Source organism: Juglans regia, chromosome 16 (genome assembly GCF_001411555.2).
Source record: "Juglans regia cultivar Chandler chromosome 16, Walnut 2.0, whole genome shotgun sequence".
NCBI classification, from domain to species: Eukaryota; Viridiplantae; Streptophyta; class Magnoliopsida; order Fagales; family Juglandaceae; genus Juglans; species Juglans regia.
In genome coordinates this window covers 14,814,119-14,839,262 of record NC_049916.1, presented here as the reverse complement: position 1 = coordinate 14,839,262, position 25,144 = coordinate 14,814,119, and the positions used below count along the sequence as shown (strand labels likewise).

At 36.1% G+C, this 25,144-nt stretch overlaps 1 non-coding gene across 1 annotated transcript; it reads left to right on the top strand.

The window, feature by feature from the left end:
• The first annotated feature begins 5,383 nt into the window (after nucleotides 1-5,383).
• Nucleotides 5,384-5,492, top strand: LOC118344947. The gene has a single exon (XR_004798674.1). It is a non-coding gene; the product is annotated as a small nucleolar RNA R71 (small nucleolar RNA).
• The last annotated feature ends 19,652 nt before the right edge of the window (nucleotides 5,493-25,144 follow it).

The window sequence follows — 25,144 nt, the reverse complement described above, 5'->3', positions numbered from 1 at the left end:
ACCAATGTATTCTTTTTATTTATAAAATATTGTTGGTATTTATAAAATAATTTTTATTGAGTTTTATTTATAAAATATTGTTGGTATTTTCGATAAATTTTTTTCTTCAGTATGAATTCGATTAAGTGGATATTGATGGTCTTAGAAAATGATGGTATTTTAAGGTTATGAGGATTTTTTAGGTATTGGAGGATTAAAATAGGTTATTTTAGAATTAAATATCGAAATGTGTGATTCATTGGAAATTTACGAGAATTACATGATTATTTTATAGGTGACAATTAATTATTGTTCGACATTTTGAGAAAAATTCTGAAAAAGCTAAGAAGTCCGGGTAAGCGGGGTTCTTATACTAGACTTTGCATTAAAATAAAATGAGCTAAAGTTGACTCTTTTGGAAAATATATATATTTGGTTATGAAAAGAAATGTGAACTACCTAAGTTATTTGTTCTACATTATTCATGAGATTATGTTTAAGAAGAAAACATTTTCTATCATGACTGGTGTAGACATGAGTTTATTTTTTATATTTTGCTTCTGAACTTTGAAAAAAGATAGCGAATATGAAATTTTGTGTATAATTTATGTTTTTGTGATCTGATTTTGTTCAGTACTCTGTGTTGATAAGATGTGGCACTTGAAAAACCTTTGGCATGACTTTCTAACTCTGTTCTGACTCTGATTCTGATGCTAATTCTGATATGGTGATTCTGATTTTGTTTTACTTTGATATGTGGACCTGTCACGGGATATAATAATTATCTCTGGCCCTGTCATGGGATACAATAGTGACCTCTGGCCCTATCACGGGATACAATAGTGACCTATGGCCCTGTCACGGGATATGATAGTGACCTCCGGCCTTGTCACGAGATATAATAGTGACCTCTGGCCATACCACGGGATATAATAGTGGATTTCGGTTTTGAGTGCAATCACTTTGATATTCTTGGTGACTTATGTTCTGCCTGGCTTTCCACAGGATGCACAACCCTACCACGGGGGTTAAACATTATCTCTGTTCTGATATGATGTTCTGATAAGATGAAGATGTTCAATCATGTTGTGCCAAAGGAGTCTTTGAATATGAAAAATTGGTTTTATGAATATGAAATGTTTGAAAAGTCGCTCTGATTTTCTGATAATATGTATTGTTGGGATTTGCATATTGATATTGAAATGTTTTGTTTCTGCATTCTGAACTCTGTAAAAATGCTCATATTTACACATTAGTATATGTCCTCTGCTTACTGAGTTGTTGATAACTCACCCCTTATCTCCATATATTTTTTAGATGATTTTGAATAGTCCAGCTAAGGATCAGGATTATGGAGCATTGGTGAGATGATTATTTAAGCATAGTGGATTACTCATAAAAGATTTCTGAGAAGTGGCGGATTTTATTAAGAGATTTTGTAGTATTCTAATAATTTTATATTTTGAAGTCTATAAATATATTGATGAATTGTAAGTTTTTAAGTTATAGGGAATAACTCTTCGATCCTTGCGGGACTAGGGCGTTACACTACTGCTACAGCCCAGCCGAGGTCATGCGAAGGAGAAGCACGATTTCACAACTAGTGCCTCCAAGTTCTCTCTAATGAGCACAGGTACTACACTGGGGTCGCCACTTTCCTGAGCCATAAAGTCACTGTGCAACATCAACAGCCGCCACAACGCTACACTACACCTTCGTGCCTAGCCACCAATAAGCTTTGGACGTGAAGGGCTCTATTTTTACAGGCCGAAACAGGGGAAGTATTCCCCATCATGAGAAACATCGCAAGCCCCCACCTCGACGTCGCCACCTACACTAAGAGTGCTGCCAGGCACCTCATGCCACCCCAAACCACTGCTCTCCCTCTCGGTAAGCTCACAATGTGTGCCACAACCTCTTGTTGCTTCCCCTCTCGTCCCTTTCTCTCTTTCTTAGTTCCCTATCTAATCACTCTCTCTCTCTCTTTCTCTCTCTCTCACTCTATCTCAGTGATCCACAATCAAGATAGCTGCCTGCCACTCTAGCTCCGCCGCGACCCCTTCTCTCACGATGAGCCTCCGTCGTTCGAGTACCTTGGGTCTAATGTACATACTTCCATGCAAGCTAACAAGTTGTTTTACTCTTTACATAAAGTTACGTAGTAGGAAGTGTAGTCTAGGATATTACTGTCTTGCCCTTCTAGCCATAAAACTACCCAATGTTTTTATGAATATTTCAGTAGACTTGATTTTACTATCAATTGGCCTGTGTCTAAAAACTCTAATTATATTAAATTAATTGTAGAAAAAATTTTTGTTATTTTTAAGTGGACTCTGACTCATTTTAAATTAGTATAAAAGGTGGTTTAATAGAAAATATTTACGGTTTTATAATTATATTATTTTGCATAAATAGGTACTTGCTGAATTGCATCATGGAATGTATTAATTTGTATTACTTGAATACCTCTAAAATATCCTCACGTTTAGTATTTTTCTGAGTTATTTCCTAACCTCTAAGGAAATGGGACTTTAGGAACAAATTTCTTAATAGGTTCAGAAGGACTAGAATCATGAACTTTGATGGACGTTGAGTTAGCATTCTTTTTCTCTGAAGAATCCAACTCATCAATTTCTAGCACTTAACTTGATTATCAACTTGTCTACCTGACCTAAGGGTATAATGGAGTGAACATGCTCATGTCCCTAAGTAGAAGTTGATGCATTATTAAGGGCATCCTGAGCTTCCGGATTGAGTATAGGTTGACTTGGAAATTTTCCTCTCTCACTCTCACCAACATGGGTTGCTAACTAGCCAACATGACTCTCTAATTTTAAATTTCCGTGTGTATTCATTTGAATTGAATTTTTCATTCTTGAATGGCCTGATTAGTGGATTGTATGAATGAGCTAAGAGACTCCTCTAAGGATGATTGCTATCGTAGTGGTGCCACAAGTGGAGGAGTTGATTGAGGAACACGACGATAAATAGATTAGGTGGACAAGCTATCGTAGTTGATTGCTAATGTACATACTTCCATGCAAGCTAACAAGTTGTTTTACTCTTTACATAAAGTTACGTAGTAGGAAGTGTAGTCTAGGATATTACTGTCTTGCCCTTCTAGCCATAAAACTACCCAATGTTTTTATGAATATTTCAGTAGACTTGATTTTACTATCAATTGGCCTGTGTCTAAAAACTCTAATTATATTAAATTAATTGTAGAAAAACTTTTTGTTATTTTTAAGTGGACTCTGACTCATTTTAAATTAGTCTAAAAGGTGGTTTAATAGAAAATATTTACGGTTTTATAATTATATTATTTTGCATAAATAGGTACTTGCTGAATTGCATCATGGAATGTATTAATTTGTATTACTTGAATACCTCTAAAATATCCTCACGTTTAGTATTTTTCTGAGTTATTTCCTAACCTCTAAGGAAATGGGACTTTAGGAACAAATTTCTTAATAGGTTCAGAAGGACTAGAATCATGAACTTTGATGGACGTTGAGTCAGCATTCTTTTTCTCTGAAGAATCCAACTCATCAATTTCTAGCACTTAACTTGATTATCAACTTGTCTACCTGACCTAAGGGTATAATGGAGTGAACATGCTCATGTCCCTAAGTAGAAGTTGATGCATTATTAAGGGCATCCTGAGCTTCCGGATTGAGTATAGGTTGACTTGGAAATTTTCCTCTCTCACTCTCACCAACATGGGTTGCTAACTAGCCAACATGACTCTCTAATTTTAAATTTCCGTGTGTATTCATTTGAATTGAATTTTTCATTCTTGAATGGCCTGATTAGTGGATTGTATGAATGAGCTAAGAGACTCCTCTAAGGATGATTGCTATCGTAGTGGTGCCACAAGTGGAGGAGTTGATTGAGGAACATGACGATAAATAGATTAGGTGGACAAGCTATCGTAGTTGATTGCTAATGTACATACTTCCATGCAAGCTAACAAGTTGTTTTACTCTTTACATAAAGTTACGTAGTAGGAAGTGTAGTCTAGGATATTACTGTCTTGCCCTTCTAGCCATAAAACTACCCAATGTTTTTATGAATATTTCAGTAGACTTGATTTTACTATCAATTGGCCTGTGTCTAAAAACTCTAATTATATTAAATTAATTGTAGAAAAACTTTTTGTTATTTTTAAGTGGACTCTGACTCATTTTAAATTAGTCTAAAAGGTGGTTTAATGGAAAATATTTACGGTTTTATAATTATATTATTTTGCATAAATAGGTACTTGCTGAATTGCATCATGGAATGTATTAATTTGTATTACTTGAATACCTCTAAAATATCCTCATGTTTAGTATTTTTCTGAGTTATTTCCTAACCTCTAAGGAAATGGGACTTTAGGAACAAATTTCTTAATAGGTTCAGAAGGACTAGAATCATGAACTTTGATGGACGTTGAGTCAGCATTCTTTTTCTCTGTAGAATCCAACTCATCAATTTCTAGCACTTAACTTGATTATCAACTTGTCTACCTGACCTAAGGGTATAATGGAGTGAACATGCTCATGTCCCTAAGTAGAAGTTGATGCATTATTAAGGGCATCCTGAGCTTCCGGATTGAGTATTGGTTGACTTGGAAATTTTCCTCTCTCACTCTCACCAACATGGGTTGCTAACTAGCCAACATGACTCTCTAATTTTAAATTTCCGTATGTATTCATTTGAATTGAATTTTTCATTCTTGAATGGCCTGATTAGTGGATTGTATGAATGCGCTAAGAGACTCCTCTAAGGATGATTGCTATCGTAGTGGTGCCACAAGTGGAGGAGTTGATTGAGGAACATGACGATAAATAGATTAGGTGGACAAAATTGACTTTGATGTTGCATCTGTGGTCTACCTAAATTCATGGGAGGTTGCTTTCGCTTCCAGGAAAAGTTAGGATGACTCCGCCAATTAGGCTTGAATGTATCTAGAAAATGACTAGCAAATGGCTTCCCAAAATTATTTAACGCATTTGCTTGCTCAGCATAGCACTATGAATAAGCCTATGAGGAAGGACATGTTTGTGTTGTATGCATGGAACTAGAGCAGATAGAACATAGTTCATCTTGGACTTGATTGACAGAATTCATGGTTGTACTTAGAGTTAAAGCTTCTACCTTACGAGTGAGATTCTCTAACTTGACCTTATTATCATGATCCTCACTTAGTTCATATCAACTTTCTTTCATGATTGTCTCGGATGATCTCTCTCTACGAGTAGAAAAGTCCCATTGTTGGGAGCTCTCTAATAAGTTTTCAAGAAACTTATATGCCTCGTCATCCTTTAAACTTAGAACTCCACCACCATTTATTGACTCAATCATGTTACGGTTTATCTGAGTTAAACCATTATAAAAATATTGTACTAGTGTCTATGTCACAAAACCATGGTGGGGACACTTTAGAATCAAGTCCTTAAATCTCTCCCAACTCTCGCAAAATTTTTCATTTTCTTCTTGATAAAAATAAGCAATCTCTCTCCTCAAGGCATTGGTTTTGGATATTGGAGAAAATTTAGAGAGAAATTTTGTGACAAGAATATCCCAAGAGGTTATAGATCTAGAAGGCAGAGAGTTAATCCAAGCCTTTGCCTTATCCTTCAAAGAAAAAAGAAATAAGCATAGGTGAACTGAGTCATTAATGAAGTTCTAGAACCTAAAGGTAGCACAAATCTCAAGAAAATCTTTTAATGCATGTAAGGATCTTCTCTCTCAAAACAATGAAAACTGGGAAGTAATTGAATTGTTTGGGGTTTCAATTCAAAGTTTGCTGCAGCAGTTGCAGGTAACACTATAAGACGATGTGTGGTAATGAGTGAAATCAACTCCCTAAGAGTTTTTGTATCCTCAAAGTTTTCCCACATTGTATACAAGGAATCAGAATCTAGACAAATAAGACGATGTGTTTGATCACGTATCCACGTTTTCATACACCACACAATATTGCAATTTTTTTTATTTTTTATTTTATATAAAAAAACTAACGACAAGTAGCAGAAGAATGAATTTAGTCAATATTCAATGTGTTCTCCTAACCAAGTCACCAACAACGGCACCAAAAATCTGTTATGAAATTTTAATTATACTCGCAAGTGCACGAATCGTAACGAAGTATAGTTTTAGCAAGAACGATGTCAAATTCACAGGGACTTGTAAAAACATAGGAAACTAATCAAATATAAACTAAATAATTTCTAATCTAGTTCAGGAAGATGAGTTATAAGATAAAATTAATCAATAAATAAAAACTAAACAATGGATTAATCAAAGCAAAAAATAATTAATTTAATAAACCGATCACAATAAAAAGAACTAAAATAAATTCTAAAGAGGCAAACTAATCTAGACAACGAATAAATTTTTAAAGGAGAATGAACTAAGGTTTTAGAATTCACCTCATTAATTCATAATAATATATTTTGAAAAATTGATTCTTCCCAAACATCTACATAATAATATAGAAATCAATCTTGTTATCATGAAAAATAGTATCGTTAAAATCCTTTTTTTTTTAAATATCTAAAGTATGTTCTCATTCGCTCAAAGATATAAAATCAAATCATCACTTAATTGTATCTGTTAAAACAAATCACACAATATATAAGATTTTATTATTGATAAAATTATAAATTAGGCTCTCAATTGATTAAGATTATTCTAGATTATGAGAAAAACATGAAGGAAGAACAATATATTGTTGAACACATAAATAACTAAGAAAAAAATGAATCTCATAAATATTATTACTAATCTTTAATGAGGTTTCATCCTTAACCCTAGTTAAAAATTTAGCTATATATGCTCGTGAAAACCTTATTTAAAAGAAGCTAAAGAAAATAAAAATTACAGTACTGTAAAACGTAAACATAGCTGTAAAACTAAAGGTTGAAACTCCAGTTTTTTTCTTCTCTCGCCCTCCAAGGAGCCCTTGTCTCGTTCTATTTATAAACTCCCAGCCTCCAAGTTCCTTTTCCGTGTGATGCTGCTGGTGCCCTTTGTTTAGTTTTTTTTATCTTTTCTTTCTTTCACTAGTTGACGTCACTTTTTCACTTTTTGCTTCTTTCACTTCTTTTTTTTCTTTCCTACTCCTTTTGCATTCAAAGACTCCGTTAGCAGTACACCTAGACTTCATATTAGTTTTAAAATAAAATTTTTTCCCACTTCAATTCCTAATCAAGATAAAATTTAAAATCTATGAGAGAGCCTCGGAACAGATGCTTAATAAAGAGAAAACTTCCGTATTCTTTTGCAGAAACACCCCAGCTGATGTTAAGAGAAACATTTTGCAAATTGCTAGAGTTAAGTCCTAGCTCGGGGCCTTTTGAGAAATACTTGGGACTCCCTACTATTGTTGGTAGATCAAAAGCTGCTGCATTTCATTCCCTTTTGGACAGAATTTGGAGAAGAATTTCAAACTAGAAAACTAAAGCACTTTCAGCAAGTGGCAAGGAGATTCTTATGAAAGCAGCTCTTCAAGCAATTGCCACCTATTCAATGGTTATTTGTTTGCTGCCTCAGTCTATTATACAGAAGTTGAACAGTATGCTCAAGAAATTCTGGTGGGGCTATAATAAGGATCACTCTAAGATTCATTGGGTGAAATGGAGTTAGTTAGGTGCAGCAAAAGACTATGGAGACCTTGGATTTAGGGACTTTAAAAGGTTTAACTTAGCAATGCTTTTCGAATTTTTACTCAACCTGACTCTTTACCTACAAAGATGTTTAAAGCAAAGTACTTTCCTCAGGACGACTTCTTAATGGCAAGACTAGGATCAAGACCCTCCTATGTGTGGAGAAGTATCAAGGCAGGGACAAAGTTGCTAGAAGAAGGATTATACTGAAGAATTGGCAATGGTAGGAAGGTGAGGATCAGGAAAGATAGGTGGCTACTGACACCTTTTAGCCATAGTATTACATCTTCTGATTTTACTCTTGGAGAGGAAGCAAAAGTGGCAATCTTGATAGATGAAGATCTAAAAAGGTGGAATGAATAGCTACTGCATCAATCTTTCACTCCTTAGGAAGTTCGACAGATTCTTAAAGTCCCCATCAGTTCAGGAGGTGGAGATGATAAATTGGTTTGGTTTTATACCAACAATGGCCAATTTTCTGTGAAGAGTGCATATAATCACTGCAATGCCTATCCCGGAAATTCGGGAGGTGGTGGTATCATTCAAGATAGTAACGACATGGTTCAAGGTGCTTTCTCAACTGATTGTAGTTATGGTGCAAACAATGGGGCAGAGTTAAAGGCTATTTTGGAGGGTATTCATTGGTGTAAATGGCTTCAAGTTGTTAATGTTATCATTGAGAGTGACTCACAAATAGTTGTCGATTGGATTCGAAAGGGAAGGTGCACTCTATGGTATCTTTCGAAATTTTGGGAAGAGCATGCAAGGAGTTGGAGGGAATGAATTTCATGGTGTCACATCAATACTTTAAAGTAAACTATGAGGCATAATTTTTAGCAAGATAAAGGGAAATGGGAAGAAATGCAATTTATGCTAGTCATCAAAGTTTTCCTCGGATTTTAAAAGGCATTGTTCGGATTGACTTGTTGGGGCGTCCTTCTATTTGCAAATAATTTGTTTTATGTTTATTTGGATATGTTTATAGGCTTGTTTAGATTTATTTGGTTATTATATTGCTTCTTTATTGATTTTGTTGGTTTTGATGCTTGGGATGGTTTTTATGCTTATATATAAATCCCATGTATTCTGCTTATTACCACGATATTCCTTCGCCATAAGCAAGGGCTTTATCAATAAACTTCGGATAGGGGCTACTAGGACATGTGGCCCTGACTCTTCTCTTAAAAAAAAAAAGAATTAAGCTACACACTACCTTGCTCAAGATGTTATTCATCACAGGGATGTTGTGTTAGATGTGGAAATGATTCCTAATTGTATTAAGTCTATTTTTTTAAAGGAAGCTTTGTAATGGTTGATTGACTAATAAAGCATCTTTCTTTAAAAAAAAAAGGATAAAATTTAAAGTCAAGTGAGGAAAATAATATATTTCAAAATTAATAAAAAAATATAATTATTAACCCTATGTAGTTGTGATAATGCTTTATTTAAAATAAGAAAATTATGCACAATTAAGCTATTATCAATATCATAATATATATATATATATATATCACACTCTATATATATATATAGTATCATATATAGTATATATCAAATCACTATATCATATCATATAGTAATATATTGAAAATATTATATAGTTGTGGGGGTCTTGCTAGATATTCTCGAGCATATTCGGGATCCGATTAGACTGATCAATGCTTCAACCTTGTCACGTAGCACGGGACATTTGACATTTTGTCTTCGTGCTCCCATTACAGAGCCGGTTGAGACTAGGGAGATGCACACTAGAGAGATCATGGCGTATCAGACGGTGAGACATCTACCCAGGAGGCATCATGGACTTCTATTCGTGAGGAAATTGCAGATATAGTACGTGTAGAGATCCGCGGAAAGACATCAGGGGTGATTGATCCAGTGCGTACGAAGATTGAAGTACCATCTCTGACTTACATACAGAGATTGTTAGCATCTCTGCAACTCAGGTGATGATCAATACTCAGCTAACATAGTCAGAGACACGACAAGCTGGAGTCGAGGAGTTGGTAAGAGATTTGGGCTGTAGTAGTGTGTATCTTTTATTTGCATTTTTTTTTTTTTTGGTGTTTTGTATGAACAATATTTTGAATTTTGTAAAATTAATTTAATTATGAATTATCTTTTTATTTTCTAAATTAATTATTGATTTCCATTATATATATTCTTTAACTGCTAATTATATATATATATATATATATATTAAATATTTCTCTATAATTAAGTAGGAAAATGCTATATGTCCAGATAAAGGGTCTCGATGATGGGTCCTAACATATTTTTCTTAAAACTACGTGTTGTTTAAGAAGTGTTTTTTCAATGATGTTGTGAATTTTCTTTTTAAAATGTTTAAGGGTATAAAGAAATGAAGGAAAAAAAGGCCAAATAGACTTTTCGGGAGAATTTGTCGGGCTACACTATTGGTGGGTGTGGCATGACTGAATTAACTATCCCCTGATTCCCAACTAGATGATACTTCAACCTAGTGACTTCGTTACCTCTAATTGTTCTGCTACAATAGCCACATTGAATACTATTTCTTGCCCTTGGCACTACACGTGTATAGGTCATGCTAGATCCTCTAATCTCGCAGGAGAAAATGTCATATATCATTATTTGATTGAAAACTAGACATTTTTATAATTCTTCGTAATGACAAAGAAAAGATGCATCAAGGAATAATTTGGAACACACCACTTGTTCAGAAAAAATATTTATAGTACTGGAACCAATCTTAGTATAACTATGATTGTTATCTATTTTGAAAATATATAAATTTACATGCTCATTAAGGATTAATATAAATTTGAATGAATGAAAAAGGAAGAATATTCTGAATGTAGTCCATGGAGCTTCAAACAAGATTGCTGAATGTAAGGCTCGAAAGGCATAGCTGATCCAGTCCTTGTAGCTTCAATTCAAGTACCTAGAGATGTTTGTCGGGTGCATTATACTATTAAAAAAGAAAAATGCATAACCAAAATGTATTATTGGAGACAAAAAGCACCCATAGAGAAATTTGATGGCTTCAATCAAACATAAGTGGGAAAGCTCTCTCTAAACAAGAGAGTTCCTTGCCACTAATCTTAGTGATGAGAATTATTAAATGTTGTGAAAAGTTATGTGTGTTTATCATTTTTCAATAATATGAATCTTAATGCTCTCCTACTTTAATTGAAAGTGAATTGAAATCAGCTATGTGATGCCAATTGCCCTATTCAAAACCCCCTTAATGATGTTGTGTTCATACTTTTATTGTTTAGGAATTTTTTTTTTGTAGGAATTATGTGATGCCAATTGCCCTAGTTTATTGATTGCTCTCACTTGTGGCATAGGAAAACCGTGGTTACAAACTGGACACCTGGGGGTTACAAATAATTCAATAATATCCAAACCCAGGCATCAAAATACTAAAGCCATAAAACCATAAAACCTCAATACAATCTAGTCCAGAAAAACCAAAAGAAAAAACTACAGCAAAAGCATAAGAAACAAAAACAACCTACAAAACAAAGTTAGCCCACGCAAGAAATAAAACAATACAAAACCAAACCACAAAAACCATAAGCAATAAAAACATCTTCCAAATACCAAAACAAAACAAACTAGTGAATCCATGAGGTCAATAATCTCCCCCAAAACATCTTCCAAATACCAAACCCCACATCTCCGTTACTTCCACCACGACACCACCACTTGAGAGTCAAGTTGAATTTCCACAAAACCAATCCTCAAAGTTTTACAAGCTTTAAGACCATACAGAAGAGCTAATAACTCCGTTCGATGATTCAAACCAACTCCTAGAGGAAAAGAAAAAGCATGAACTAAATTATCTTGAGCATCTATGATAATACCACCCACCCCAGACGGCCCAAGATTCCCAAAACTGCTACCACCTGTATTTAACTTAAACCATCCTTGAGAAGCTTTTGGCCAAGCCACCAATTTAGGACACCACCTTGATGGAACTAAAGATGGAATAAGCAAAGAGTGTAAAATCTGAGTATCTTGCCTTGAACATTTAGTAACCTTGTGGGTGTCATGGCAGATTGAACGAATCCAATGATGAATGGATTGCCAAACCACACAGAAGGGCTCTAGACGACCTTCCATGCAAGCTACACATCTGTGATGCCAAAGATGCCAAGAAAGAAAAGAAGGAAGAAGCCCCACTATTATCCCAACCTGAGAAGAGGAAGACGCACGGTGAAACCACGTAGTTACCGTCTCTTTCCAAGTATCCCCGAGTGGTAGCCCAAAAATAGCACCGTAATAGCGCTAGACTCGAGCAGCAAATTCACCTTCAAACAAAACATGATTTTGATCCTCATAACTCCCCTCATCACAACAATCACACCTAGAAACAATCGACACACCCACTCGACGGAGGTGATCATCAACACTAAAAGCATTGTTCCAAGCCTTCCACAGAAACTAAAACCTTCAAAGGAAGTAGATTATGCCACATCCAAGAATGACAATCCATAGTGGAACCCTTATACGGATGCAATCCCAAGCTAATTTTAGTAGAAAAAAACCACTATCATGCTTCGTCCATATCAACACATCCAAACCTCCCTTGCAAACTACTAATGATTCAAGAATATCATCAACATTTTCGTGCCCCACCAAACTAACCAGCAGATCCACATCCCAAGAATTAAACATTTTACAATCCATGACTTTAAGCCGAGGGCTACCCACAATTGGAAGATCAGTAAATAAAGGACCTCGATCCCTCTATTTGTCATACCAAAAGAAAAGGTTGCCTTCCTTGATATGCCACTTAGAGTTCTCAAGAACCAATGGAATACATTTAACAGTCAACTTCCCCAATCTCGTACCCTTATTCTTATCCATAAGAAACCATGGTTTAGAACCCACGTATTTATCTTTGAAAAAAGGAGCCCATAAAGAATTACCTTGGATTAAGTTTCAATCGAACCTCATGTGGAGGGCCTTTTGCATATCATCTAGGTTTCGCAAACCCAATCCACCTTGTTCCATAGGTTTACACATGTGCGACCAAGCCACCCATTTTTTCTTACCTCCTCTCCCATTAGCCTCGCCCCAAAAGAAAGTACTCATCAAGCGATGTAACTCTTTGATGATAAATTGAGGGACCTGTAAAACAGCAAACAAATGCAAAGCCATGCTAGAAAGCACATGCCTAAGGAGAATTAGACGACCTCCCGAAGAGAGAAGCTTCATCTTCCAACCATTGATTTTATGACGGACTTTGTTAACCATCTCCTCCAGATTAACTTGCTTAAGTCTCCCTAAAATAATAGGCACCTCTAACTATTTGAAAGGAAAAAAACCCTCCAAGTATCCAGTCATATGCTTAAGAGCTCTCTTGCAACCCAGAGGAGTTTTTTGAGAAAAGATCATAGCCGTCTTTTCCTTATTGATCATCTATCCTAACCAAGTCTCATATTTATCAAAGACAGATAAAAGCTCCTGGATTGATCTTGTCCTACCATTTGTAAAAATCACCACATCATCAGCATACATAAGATGAGAGATTTGAATCGGACCTCTGGCTTGAGAAAATTGACCAAAACTTTTCTCCATGACACTATTCTTAAGAAGTTTAGAAAGAGCCTCTTGAAGAATAATAAATAGGTAGGAAGAAAGAGGATCCCCCTGACGCAAACCACGACCTCCTTGAAAAAAACCATTAGAGGTTCCATTCATCATAATAAAGTACCAAGGAGATGAAATACAAACCCGAATTAAATCACAAACCTAAGGGGAAAATCCGAAGCTACGATGGACCGCCAACAAGAAAGACCAATCAACCCGATCATACGCTTTGGCCATGTCCACTTAGAGGATAATATTGCCACCATGAGATTTTTTGTGAATAGAATGAACCATTTCCTGATTGAGAGAAAATATTTTCAAAGATGCTCCACCCCGGGATGAAAGCTCCTTGTTCAAGAGAGATCATTTTATGGAGGAGACATGTCAACCGATTAACAACAACATGATCAAGCTTAGCCCAGGTCCTGGATAGCCCATGTTGACCATTGCACCAGGTGTATCTACTACCCTTAGTTTTCATTTCAATCAAACCACCTTGATCAATCCAACTATTAAACTCTTCCATAGCAACCCAAGGCCTTGGACAACCCTCCCGCCTTTCCGAATCAAAGTGAATAATATTGAAGTCACCTTAAAAAGACAAGGCTCAACCCCCAGACGGTGTAAGCTCAAAGCATCCCATAACTCCTGCCTTTCAATCCGATTACACTTCGCATAAATGAAATTGCACAAGAACTAGTGATTCCCGGTCCTTACACGAAGTGATATAAACTGAGAGCTCATACCAACAATCTGAACCACCACGACATTAGACCAGCAAATCCAAACTTTCCCACCAACATCTTCATTCGATGTACCATTCTCAGAATTTAGAAATCTCATCAACCCTTGAGCTTTATCAAAAATGTTAGATGGATCCATTAATAAAACAATATCAGGCATAAGACTACCAGTCAACTTCTTTAACCGACCTTCAGAGGTTCTTATCCCTCTAATATTCCATACAAAGATGGAAGCAATCATAGGGAAAATTTAATGGCTCAGGTATGAACCCGAGAAGAGCTCTTGACCTTCTCAAACTGTTTTTTCATATATTTTTTCATAGCAACATCACCCTCGGCTTCGGTATGATAGTCTTTTTCCTAGGGTAAAACATCCGATGATAACTCAGGCACGGGGTCCAACACGGAAGTCCCTTCCAGAAAAAATTCTTCCACCCTCGAGATCCTTCTTCTGCATGTACCACTATGGCATTCTGGAAATCCCATGTTGCCTCACCCACTATCTCTGTTTCAATATCATTGACCCTAGGGAAAGGATGAGAATCATAAACAACTATAGCATTAGATTGTTGAAGCTTCACCAGAGTAGTCTCCGTATACTGCAACTTAGCAATTTCAGAATCCACCTCCAAAGTTATTTCAGTAATAAACTTCAATGGACCCCCTGTCTCTAGCTGTGACTCAGATTCATGTTGAACCACGACGGGTAGATCCTCATCAATCACATGATTCTTTTCCTTCGGTTCCTCTCTAGCAACATGGCCCTTATTTCGAACCCATTTTTTCTCTCCATGCGTAGGCTTACCTGCACTGATCATCTCTGACATGTACGTGAGTTGTGTTATGGCCCTGCACCTTGCACTTACAACAGAAAGCTAGGAGCATTTCGTAAATGATCTTTAGTCTACAACTCAACGGCAACCCAGGGACCCCAATCCAGAAGAACGACAAAGGCTCTTTAGCTGCATCCATTTCCAGACACAACTGAGCTCCGTTCGTTCGAGTAACAAACCGAGTGGGATTACCACGTCTGATGAATTTACCCATAGGTGCAGTAAGGATATGAAGAAAAGACTCATGGTAGAAATTAGGGGGCAAACCTGGTAGCACTATCCAGACCAGTATCAAGGAGGGTTCTTCATCTTCACTGAACTTAGGAGTCCAATGGAAAGCACGGTATGTCACACCCTCATTATCGCAGGCTTCACGGACAGGGCTTTCAAGAAATCAGCCTCAGACGACATTTGGATAAATACATTACGAGGACGCTGCATAGTAATTTTATGCAAACAAAAAGCAATCAAGAGACTGATAAAATATGGTGTGGTAATTAAAATTTTTTACATCTAAAATCTCTATATATGGTCAATGATCATAGTAATTCAACTTTCTGTTTGCAACTTTCGGCCATTAGCCAACAGTCAAGATTTGAAAATCAAGAAAATTATATGGTGCAATGATATATCATGGTAATTCAACTTTTGTTCATCTAAAACACGTTGTAAAGAGCTTTTAAAAAGGATGTTCTTGCTACAATTGAGAAAAACAAGAAAATTGTTGGCCAATGCGTGTCAAAGATCAAGGCAGTGCACCCTTCTAGGAGACAAGCTTCTTAAAGTTTGTCCATAGTTGTCATTATTGTTGTCAGATTGGTTACAAAAGGCTAAATTACTTGAAGCTAAAATCATAACAGCCTTTGAGAGATAAGTGTACTAATTCTATGAATGGTTTTGAAAAATTGATTGATAGTTATTGGTGATTTTAACAAGGATGCACTAATTAGAAAAACTTGTATCTCATAGTCATTTAATGCACCCAGAGTCAAGAAAATTTGAGTTTCCAAGATTGATATATATATATACGATCTCATCCATTAAGGTGTTCAATGATCATGTCCTACTTCGTAGAAAGTCACATTTCATGCCTAGAAACCCGCTACGTACATGCATATTCATACATATATATATCCTAGCACGTCTTTTTAATTTATATTATTTATGTTGCTTTATATGTTTTATTTTCTTTTTCTCCATGTGTCTTGCATCACTTCGAGTTTTTATCATTGCATTTCACGTTTACATTTTAATTTATATGTTAGAAATAATAATAAAAAATTGAAAATTTGAGGTTTCTAATTTGAGTTTGCATCTGACACTACAACAAAAAGACTTTTTGGGACGATATTCTTTTGGAACGAATGAAAAACGTTCCAAAAAGTGAGATTTAGGGACGAATTTCAGATTTCATCCCAAAAGAATGACGGAAGAACAAAATTGTTCGAACGAGATAATTAGGGACGAAATATTTTGACCCTAATAATGAAACCGTTCGAATGTAATGTTAACGTTCGGACGGTTAAATTTCACCGTTTGAACGTACATTTTGGCGCGTTAAGTAATATTATTATAGTGGAAAATTGTTCTACCGTTCGAACGTACAATTTTCACTATTCGAATGATTAATCAGCACTGTTCGAACGTACATTTTGACGCGTTAAGTATAATTATTATAGTGAAAAACTGCTTTACGTTCGAACGTAAAATTTCACCGTTCAAATGATAAATTAGCACTGTTTGAACATGCAATTTGGTGCGTTAAGTAACATTATTATAGCGGAAAATTGATCCACTATCCGAATGTACAATATTCACCGTTCGAATGATGAATCAATACCGTTCGAACATTATTTGCATGATTCGAACGGTGATTATATGTTTTTTTTTTAGAGAATTATATTTATATTAACTAGTAACTATAAAAAATTTATCAATTAAATAATAGGAATAATATCAATCAATAATTAGTTTAGAAAATATAAACTAATACTAATTAATAATTCAATATTGAATTTACAAAATACTAAATATTGTCCATTCTAAAAACAAAAAAAATAAATAAATAAAAGATAGAAAGTACTAAGACCCCAACTCTTTGCACACTTCCTCGACTGCAGCTAAGCATTCCTCTATCTGTGTCAATCGAGTACTGATGGTGACCTGAGTCGCAGACATGGCATCAAGCTTCGTACGTAACTCAGAGATGGTACCAGTAATCTCTGTACGAAACTCAGACACAGCAGAACGGACCTCCATACGCACTGCATCGATCAAAGGTGATGTCATAATCCATGATCTCCTGGCTGTGCATCTCTCTGAGGATCAACCGAGTCTGGAACATGTCCAGTGTCCCATGCTACGTGAGAGGGTGGTGCTGTTGATCGGTCCCATCAGCTCCCGTTTAGGCTCAGCAACATCAGGCATGACACCGGCAAATAACAGAAATTGGGTGATCATGATCCTGAGTGGCAGTATATCTGTTGAAATGTACCGAGACTCTGATCGAATCCTATCGAATATATATCCCACCAGGTCGATAGGAATACCACGAGCAACCCATATCATAAATTTCATCCGGTCAATGCCAACCTCTGTTTTGTGTTGCCGAGGGTTAATTTTGTTGACAATTATCAAATTCAAGATATTGAAGAAAGAAGATAGATCTGTTTGCTTGATGCTCTTCGTCCAGTCATACGGGAGAGCATCTGAACTAATAACCAAATCCCTCACCTCATGATCAGCAAGGGTATCGACCTCATCTGTATAAACTGGTGCCTCCTCCCCAACTGTCTCCGCTTCAGCTGAAGAATCATACTCTCTAGGCGCCACGTTCGGATATGCATTTGGCAGCCAAGGAATACCGAGATGCTCAACGAGTCCATCCCGTGAAAATACAATTGAAACTCCTCGGACAGAGATCCTGTATGCCCCTCTGTCATCTAGGCTGGCACCACTGAGCTCTCTATAGAACTCAGAAACAATGTCAATATAGGAGACGATCTCCCATGATTCCTCCCGCTCATCTAAGATAGGTCCCTAACCACGATTGCTGAAGATTGATGGCAGGGAATGACCCTCCCAGACAAGACTCTGGAAGTCAGAAGGCTTCACTTGTCGCTCTAGTGAAACAGTCCTCTTCCTGCTTGGACTGATACTAGTCTCAGCTGGATTGCATCGCTTACATCCTGCCCTAGAAGAAGACATTTTAATCAACTTGAAATTTACAATTAAAGATTTTATCAATACAATATTTGTGGCGCCCCCAACCCCCATGTACGGAAACAAGGGAATCGAGACACCTAAATGATGACAACACAGTCACGCATCCCAACGATAGTGTCAAGTGTGTGTACATGCAACAGTGTACAGTAAACAATGCAGTGGATAATTTAAGTAAGTCAACTAAGTACCAGAATTTTTTAATACAAATTTACATAAGTAAAATGTTTAAAAATAGTTATACAATTATCCCAAAATAAAAAATATAATACGAGGCCAAATACAAATACGAGTGATCCCAAATCACTCATCGGGCAGAGCCGAATCCTCAGGCTCACCCACAGCTTTATCTGTATCGAAATCTGTGTTACCGTAAAACGGTACTGCAGGTAAGTATAATCCAAACAACTCACGAGAGTAAAAATGCATTAATGCAACTAACATGCATGCATATGATGAAGTATGCATTATACTCAAAATAACATTTTCCTTGAAAATGAATATTTTCCAACACACGCCAAAATCTCATTTTGGCCCAAAAATAATTATCTGCCATTTTCCTAGAAAATGACCCACACAAAGTCCTTTTATCCAACACACGCTATTTTCCCCGAAAATAGCCCAAATATCCATTTATCCAAAACTCGGTAGTTTCCTAGAAAATGACCCATTAACTAATTTTACCGTACGTATTATGATCTCCTCTAGGGACCATCCGCACACCCTGGCTCCCTTCGCCACACCACGGGTAACGACCGTGCGTGTGACTTCATAACGAGCGATGCCCAGTTCCATGCCCAGCGCGTTCGTGGCCAAGCATCCTCTAGCCCCCGCCAGTAGAGGAGCCATTGAGTCAGCACGAGAGCATTACGATCCCGTCCGATCTCGTTATCGCCCAGCGACAACCCAGGGGATGTCACTCAGTATATTCCGCTTCCGAGTGACCAGAGGAGCTCGACCGAGATAATGCCCCATCTCAGCTTGGGGTCATAATACACACGCACTCAAAAATCCATTCTCACATGAAAACCCAGTTTTCAATAAACACATGAACATGAATGCAATTACAAGAAAACCCAGTTTTCATTAACAAACATGATCATGCGTGCAAATGTCATGTACATGAAACGTCTCAACATCAAACATCCAACAATTCACAACATAGTCCAAATCACACAAACAACTCCATCCTCCAATCCATCCGACCCCCTTAATCCTCGGACTCAGTCCGGCATAACCAACCAGTTCACAGAAAAATGAGTTAGTGCAAAAATACATTTAAATCACAAAAGTTCTTTGGGAAAATACTTACAACGCTATAGTATAATTTTCGAAGGATCAAGGAGGTGCTAGAAGTGGCGGCACAACAATGTAACAGTGCAAAATGCACTGTGGCCGTGGGTCTCGAAAACTCACTTTTGAACAGGGACAAACCAAGACCCAAGATTACTATGGAAGGGTTTAGGGATGTCGATGAAACAAATGGTGGTGGTGGTTGGCCATGGGTGGCGGCATAGAGGGCAGTTGAAGGCCAAGGTCGAGGTCGAGGCACCACTAGAGGGGTGACATTGGAAAAATATCGTAAGCTGAGTAAGATTAAGGTTAACATTCCTAACGAACATGCCGAGGTTGAAGGACAACCAGCAGCTTGGCTTGCATTGCATGTGGGTGCTCTTACACGAACTTACGCACCTTTGGCAACGACTTCATGGAAGAAAGTCCCCCAAGATGTTAAAGAGCTTATCAAGAAGCGTTGTTTGGTAATGTTTAAAACATTGATTTAGTAGAATAAATTTCTATATTTATTTAAATTTAGAATATTATAAATGGTAATGTGTTTGTGACTATTTTTTTAAGGATGATTTCGAATTAAATTTTGGTCGGAGAGAGGAGCATAAGACTGTGGAAGAGCTTATGGGTAATGCATTCCACAAATATAAGGCGATGTGTCATGAGCATTATAATATGTTTGAGAAGGAGGAAGATGCATGCCAACATCCTTTTCAGGATGTCCGACCTTCTGAGTGAAAAAAACTTTGTGACATGTTTGAGGATCCATCATATCAGGCATAATTAAATTTAATTATTTTACTTGTTCTATTTGTCATTTTGTTTCATAATATTTTCAATTTCTTTGCAAGAGCTAAGTTCTATAAACAAAACAAATAGATCAAAATTGAAGATTAATCATCATGCAGGCTCAAGATCTTTCTATCACCTCTCTAAGAAATTGGTATTGCTATTTTTTTTATTGAATATAGTAAATTATTTGGATGAATCATAATGACTTTATATCTTAACACATTTATTGTTGCAAGATTCAGATACTAATTATGATCTGACAAAATTATATGAAGCATCGTACACTGATCGTAATGGAGAGTGGACTCATCTGATGCTCGTGAGAATTATGTAAGTATTATAACCTGTTTTAATTAAATATATTAGAATATTTATGACGATATTAATTCTTTATCTTATATATGTCTAGGATAAAATGGTTGCCCTACGTACTGAATCTGCGTTAAATCAAAATTCCTCAACAAGTGATATTGATATTTTTACACAAGTCCTGGGTCAACGTTCAGGATATTTGAGGGGTTTGGGTCGCTGTGTAAAGCCTTCTCCCTCTTTCTCTTCTTCTGGGATTGCATCTATGACTTTTATAGCGCTAGAGAATGCGAATTCCAGAATTGAAGAATTGACTACAAGGCAACATGAGTTAGAGGCTCAATTGGCAAAACATGCAGATATGGAAATGCGCCTCAAACAACATGAATAACAACAAGAAGAGTTCACAAGACAGATGCAACTCCAAATGCAGTAGCTTATGCAACAGTACAGGCCTCCAAGCAACTGATGGTTTTTTGCGTACAGATTTTTAGATTATATATTTATGTACGAACAATGCCAGTCTCACGGTTATTTATTTAGTTCGCACTTATTATAAAACTTTTGTGAGTGTTAAACAGTTTTTAATGTATTTTTTCAAATATTATAAATGTCTATTTGGTTTTCTATTATTGACTTTAAATGAAATAGTTATCGTTCGAACGACCAAATAACGTTCGAACGCTCATAGCGTTTGAATGCTAACATAATGTTCGAACGTAATTTATTTTCGTAGAGTTCGAACGATTACACAACGTTTGAACATCATTTATTTCTGTAGTGTTCGAACATAACTTATACTGTTCGAACCCCTATACCATTCGATCTGACCCTTTAATGTTCGAACGCAAAGCTAAATTCATACCGTTCGAACGAATTTATTTTTGTTCCAACATATTTTGCAATCGTTCAAACACGTTACTACTGTTCGAACGTAAAATTGTTTCCGTTCAAACGATTTTCAACCGTGACAAAAGAAATTCTCGTTCGAACGGTTTCCTTCAATTTCATCCCAAAATATATTTTTTGGGACGAAATGGTGATTTTTGTCCCAATATACCTTTTGGTACAGTGTTGTTGGAACGAGCTTGGGGTGACTTTTTTTCATCCCAAAAGTTTTTTGGGACGAAATGGCTATCTTTTGGGATGAAAATATTCGTCCCAAAAGAGCCTCTCTGCTGTAGTGTGATCTCTAAAATTAATTTATATTATATATTGTGCTACATTTGGCTATGCATGCTTGAATATATTATTGCACAATAAGTTTCCACGATGAATGAGGTTGATCTCATGTGTTAGTGTTTTAAAAAATGATTTTCCATTTGGGAAAAATTGACCAAAATCTAGTTGATCAACCTAACACTAGTCCATTTATTTATGATTATGTGCTCTCTAAAAAAGAAAACGAAGTTACTAATTTAACGATAATATCCAAGTTCTTATAGCAAAATTGGTCATGTTCAAATCATTATAGAATTAGCTTTTTTATTTCTTTTTATCCTTTATTTCTTTTTCTTTTTTTTATAGAAAATCACCTTCATTGAAGATAAACAAAAGATTACAGACATTTATCAAACCAAAGAGCTTGAGAAAGAAAGTTTGGAAAACCATCTTCCCACATCTCAACATTCTCAACTTTCCAAGCATGTCTTGCAAGACAATGTGCTGCTGAGTTACCCTCTCAAACCACATGAGTAAAAGAACAAGAGGTAAAACTGATGGGAACCAAGGTGGGCCCCATCTTAAAGATCCTTTGCAAGTTTCAGATGGGCCAATTACAAGATCAATAGCTAAGAATATCAAGGAAGCAATGCAAGGATTGGCGCAATCCACTTGGGACGAGTCTAGCAAGAGTTGAATATTCAAAATGAGCTTGAAAGAAGAAGATCCAGTGATCATCCACGTGATACAAGCTATGGAAGAGTGCAACATAAATTAGGGCCTATTATTTTTATGATTATGTGATTGAAGGCCTTGAACTTGTTTATTTTATTAAATGGACTTATTTTATTAGTTATAGAAATTAGTCTAGAATAATTGGGTTTGAGTATGCTTGGCCCACATATGTCTTATTTTTTATGAACTAGGGTTTTTGGGAAGACCTTGTATTTTGGCCAAGGGCAAATTTGGAAAGTTACATTTTTGGAAGATGGGGATTTATTTTGGCTAGGGTTTGATTAGGTTTTGCTTTAAATACTCTTTGTTGCCTCATTTTAAGAAATTTATGAAATTTTGAATTTATTCATTGTGAATTGAGTTTAATTCCTCTTATTCTTGATTAAACTTTTAAACTTATCAAAGGTAAATCACAACCTTTGTGGCGTTCCTCCTTGTAATCTGGGTTCTTAAGATGGGTTCTTCAATGGGTCTAGATTTTAATATAATCTAGGTTCTTGAAACGAGTTCTCATTGGGTTTAGGTTCTCCATCCATTGACTTGATTTTGGCTTTCTTGGAGAGTTTTCAAATTGGTTGTGGGCTCAAGGGATTCCCTTCCCACGGGTTCATATCATTTGGTATTCAGAGCAAGGTTTCCAATCAGGTCTGATTCTATCTTTTAATTATTGTATGTTTAAATTTAATTCTAGGGCTTCATTGTTCTAGGGTTGAAAAAAAAAAAAGAGGTGGTTGCCTAATTTCTTCACTGTTCTTAGGGCTACCAAATTTCATTATTCTAGGGTTGTGTTTGCTGAAATCTCTTATTCTAGGGGCTACCGTATATCACAATTATCCTGTGGTTTTTGAGTTATTATTAGGTTTTCTCAATTGCTTATTCTTGATTGTGATCAAATCAGTTGGTGAAAAGACAAGAAAAGAAAAAAAAAGCGTCCATAAAAAAAAATCAAAATTTTTTCTTGATCCTTATCATCAAAGGGGTTGCATACATTATTCTAGTTGATATCTTGCCTTATAGTTACTGTTTCATTCATATAATTTTCTTGATTCACGTGTAGTTTTTATTCCTTTCGTGTTTCTCTTGTTCTTGTTTCTTGGATCTATATTATTGGTTAGAATAATACAAGGTTGTATTGTCTTGATTTTAGTTCAACTAGTTTTTAAAGAACTTGAGCTGGAAAACTATTGAGGTAAAAGGCAAGAGAGTGTGAGACTATTATCAGGAAAAAGCCAATTAAGAGTGAAACAGGAGTGAAGTGCCATTATTCGAGTGTAAACATGTAAGGGAGTGTGTAAGGTTTTCCACTAACATTCTTTTTGTGCAGTACATTAAGATGTCTTATAGGAGTGACTCATCACTAAAGGGGATGGCAGATAACTCATGATTTGTATTGCAAACCATGCAACAACAGTTTGAGCAGTTGAACTTGGTGTTGGGTGAAGTGAGAGATAGGATGGATCATCAAGATGCGGTAATTAGAAATCTACAGGGTAGGAGAGATAGGAGGCGTCGTGAGTCTAGTGTTGAAAATGGCTATGAGAAATAAGAGTACGGTGATTCACTTGTTACTAGGCGTGCTCTTAATACACAAATTAAGATGGATGATACAGAGTACAGAGTGAGAACATTTTTCATACTAGATGCCACATCAATAACAAGGCATGTAGTATGATCATTCATTTGAGGAGTTGAATTAATTTGGCTAGCACTACTTTAGTTGAGAAATTGAATTTACCTACCTTGAAACACCCTAGACCATACATGCTGTAGTGGTTGAGTGATTGTGGGGAGGTTAGGGTAAATAAGCAAGTGCTAGTTTCCTTTTCAATTGGGAAATACCAGGATATGGTGCTTTGTGATGTAGTGCCTATGCATGCTGGCCATATTTTGTTGGGGAAGCCATGGTAGTATGATAGGAAGGCGATCCATGATGGGTTAAGGAATATGTGCAATTTTGTGAAGGATGGCAAAACAATCAGACTTGCTCCTTTAACTCCAACACAAGTCCATGGGGACCAATTGAAATTGAAAAGTAAGGTTGCTAAAAAATAAAAAAAGAGTGAAAGTAAGAGTGATCAAAAAATAAAAAGTAAAAAAGAGATTGAACTAAAAAGCAAGAGTGAAAGTGAGATTGAGCTAAAAAGCAAGAGTGAATGTGAGATTGAGAACAAAAGAAATAGTGAGGCCAAAAATGAGAGAGATAGAAAAATGGGAGAGAAAAAAATATGAGGATGAGGCTGAGACCTCAAGGAAAAGAAAGAATGAGTTGAAAAATAATTATGAGGTTGAGAGTTCAGAAAACGATGAAGAAAATGAGAGTGATAGAAAAAAAAGAGTGAAAGGAAAAAAGAGAGTGAAAAAGAAAAAAAGAGTGGAAAGACAGGAGAGAGTGAAAAAAATGGGAGAAAAACAAAGAGAAAAGTGAGTTTTTATGCTAAGATGAGTCTTAATACTAACGAACTTGACGTATCTTTGCCTAGTGTTGTTGTCTCTTTGTTGCAGGGATATGAGGTCGTGTTTCCTAGCGGTGTGTTTAGTGGATTGCCACCTATTAGGGAGATAAAGCATACATTGATTTTGTACCAAATGCGACAATTCCTACTCGACCTTTGTTTGAAGAACATGAGTCTTTGACACACTTGAAGGGACAATGCAAGTTGTTGATTAGAATACATGCTAACTGGGAAGACTGTATTGAGACTTGTCCTCATGTAATCAAATACACACAGTGTGAGAAAAGTTTTGTGCTTAATGCATTAGCAAGAAGGTATGTCCTTATCTTGATTTTAAATGCAAAGTTATTGAGATTGGAATATGATAAGAAATTGCATGCTAATGATGATGA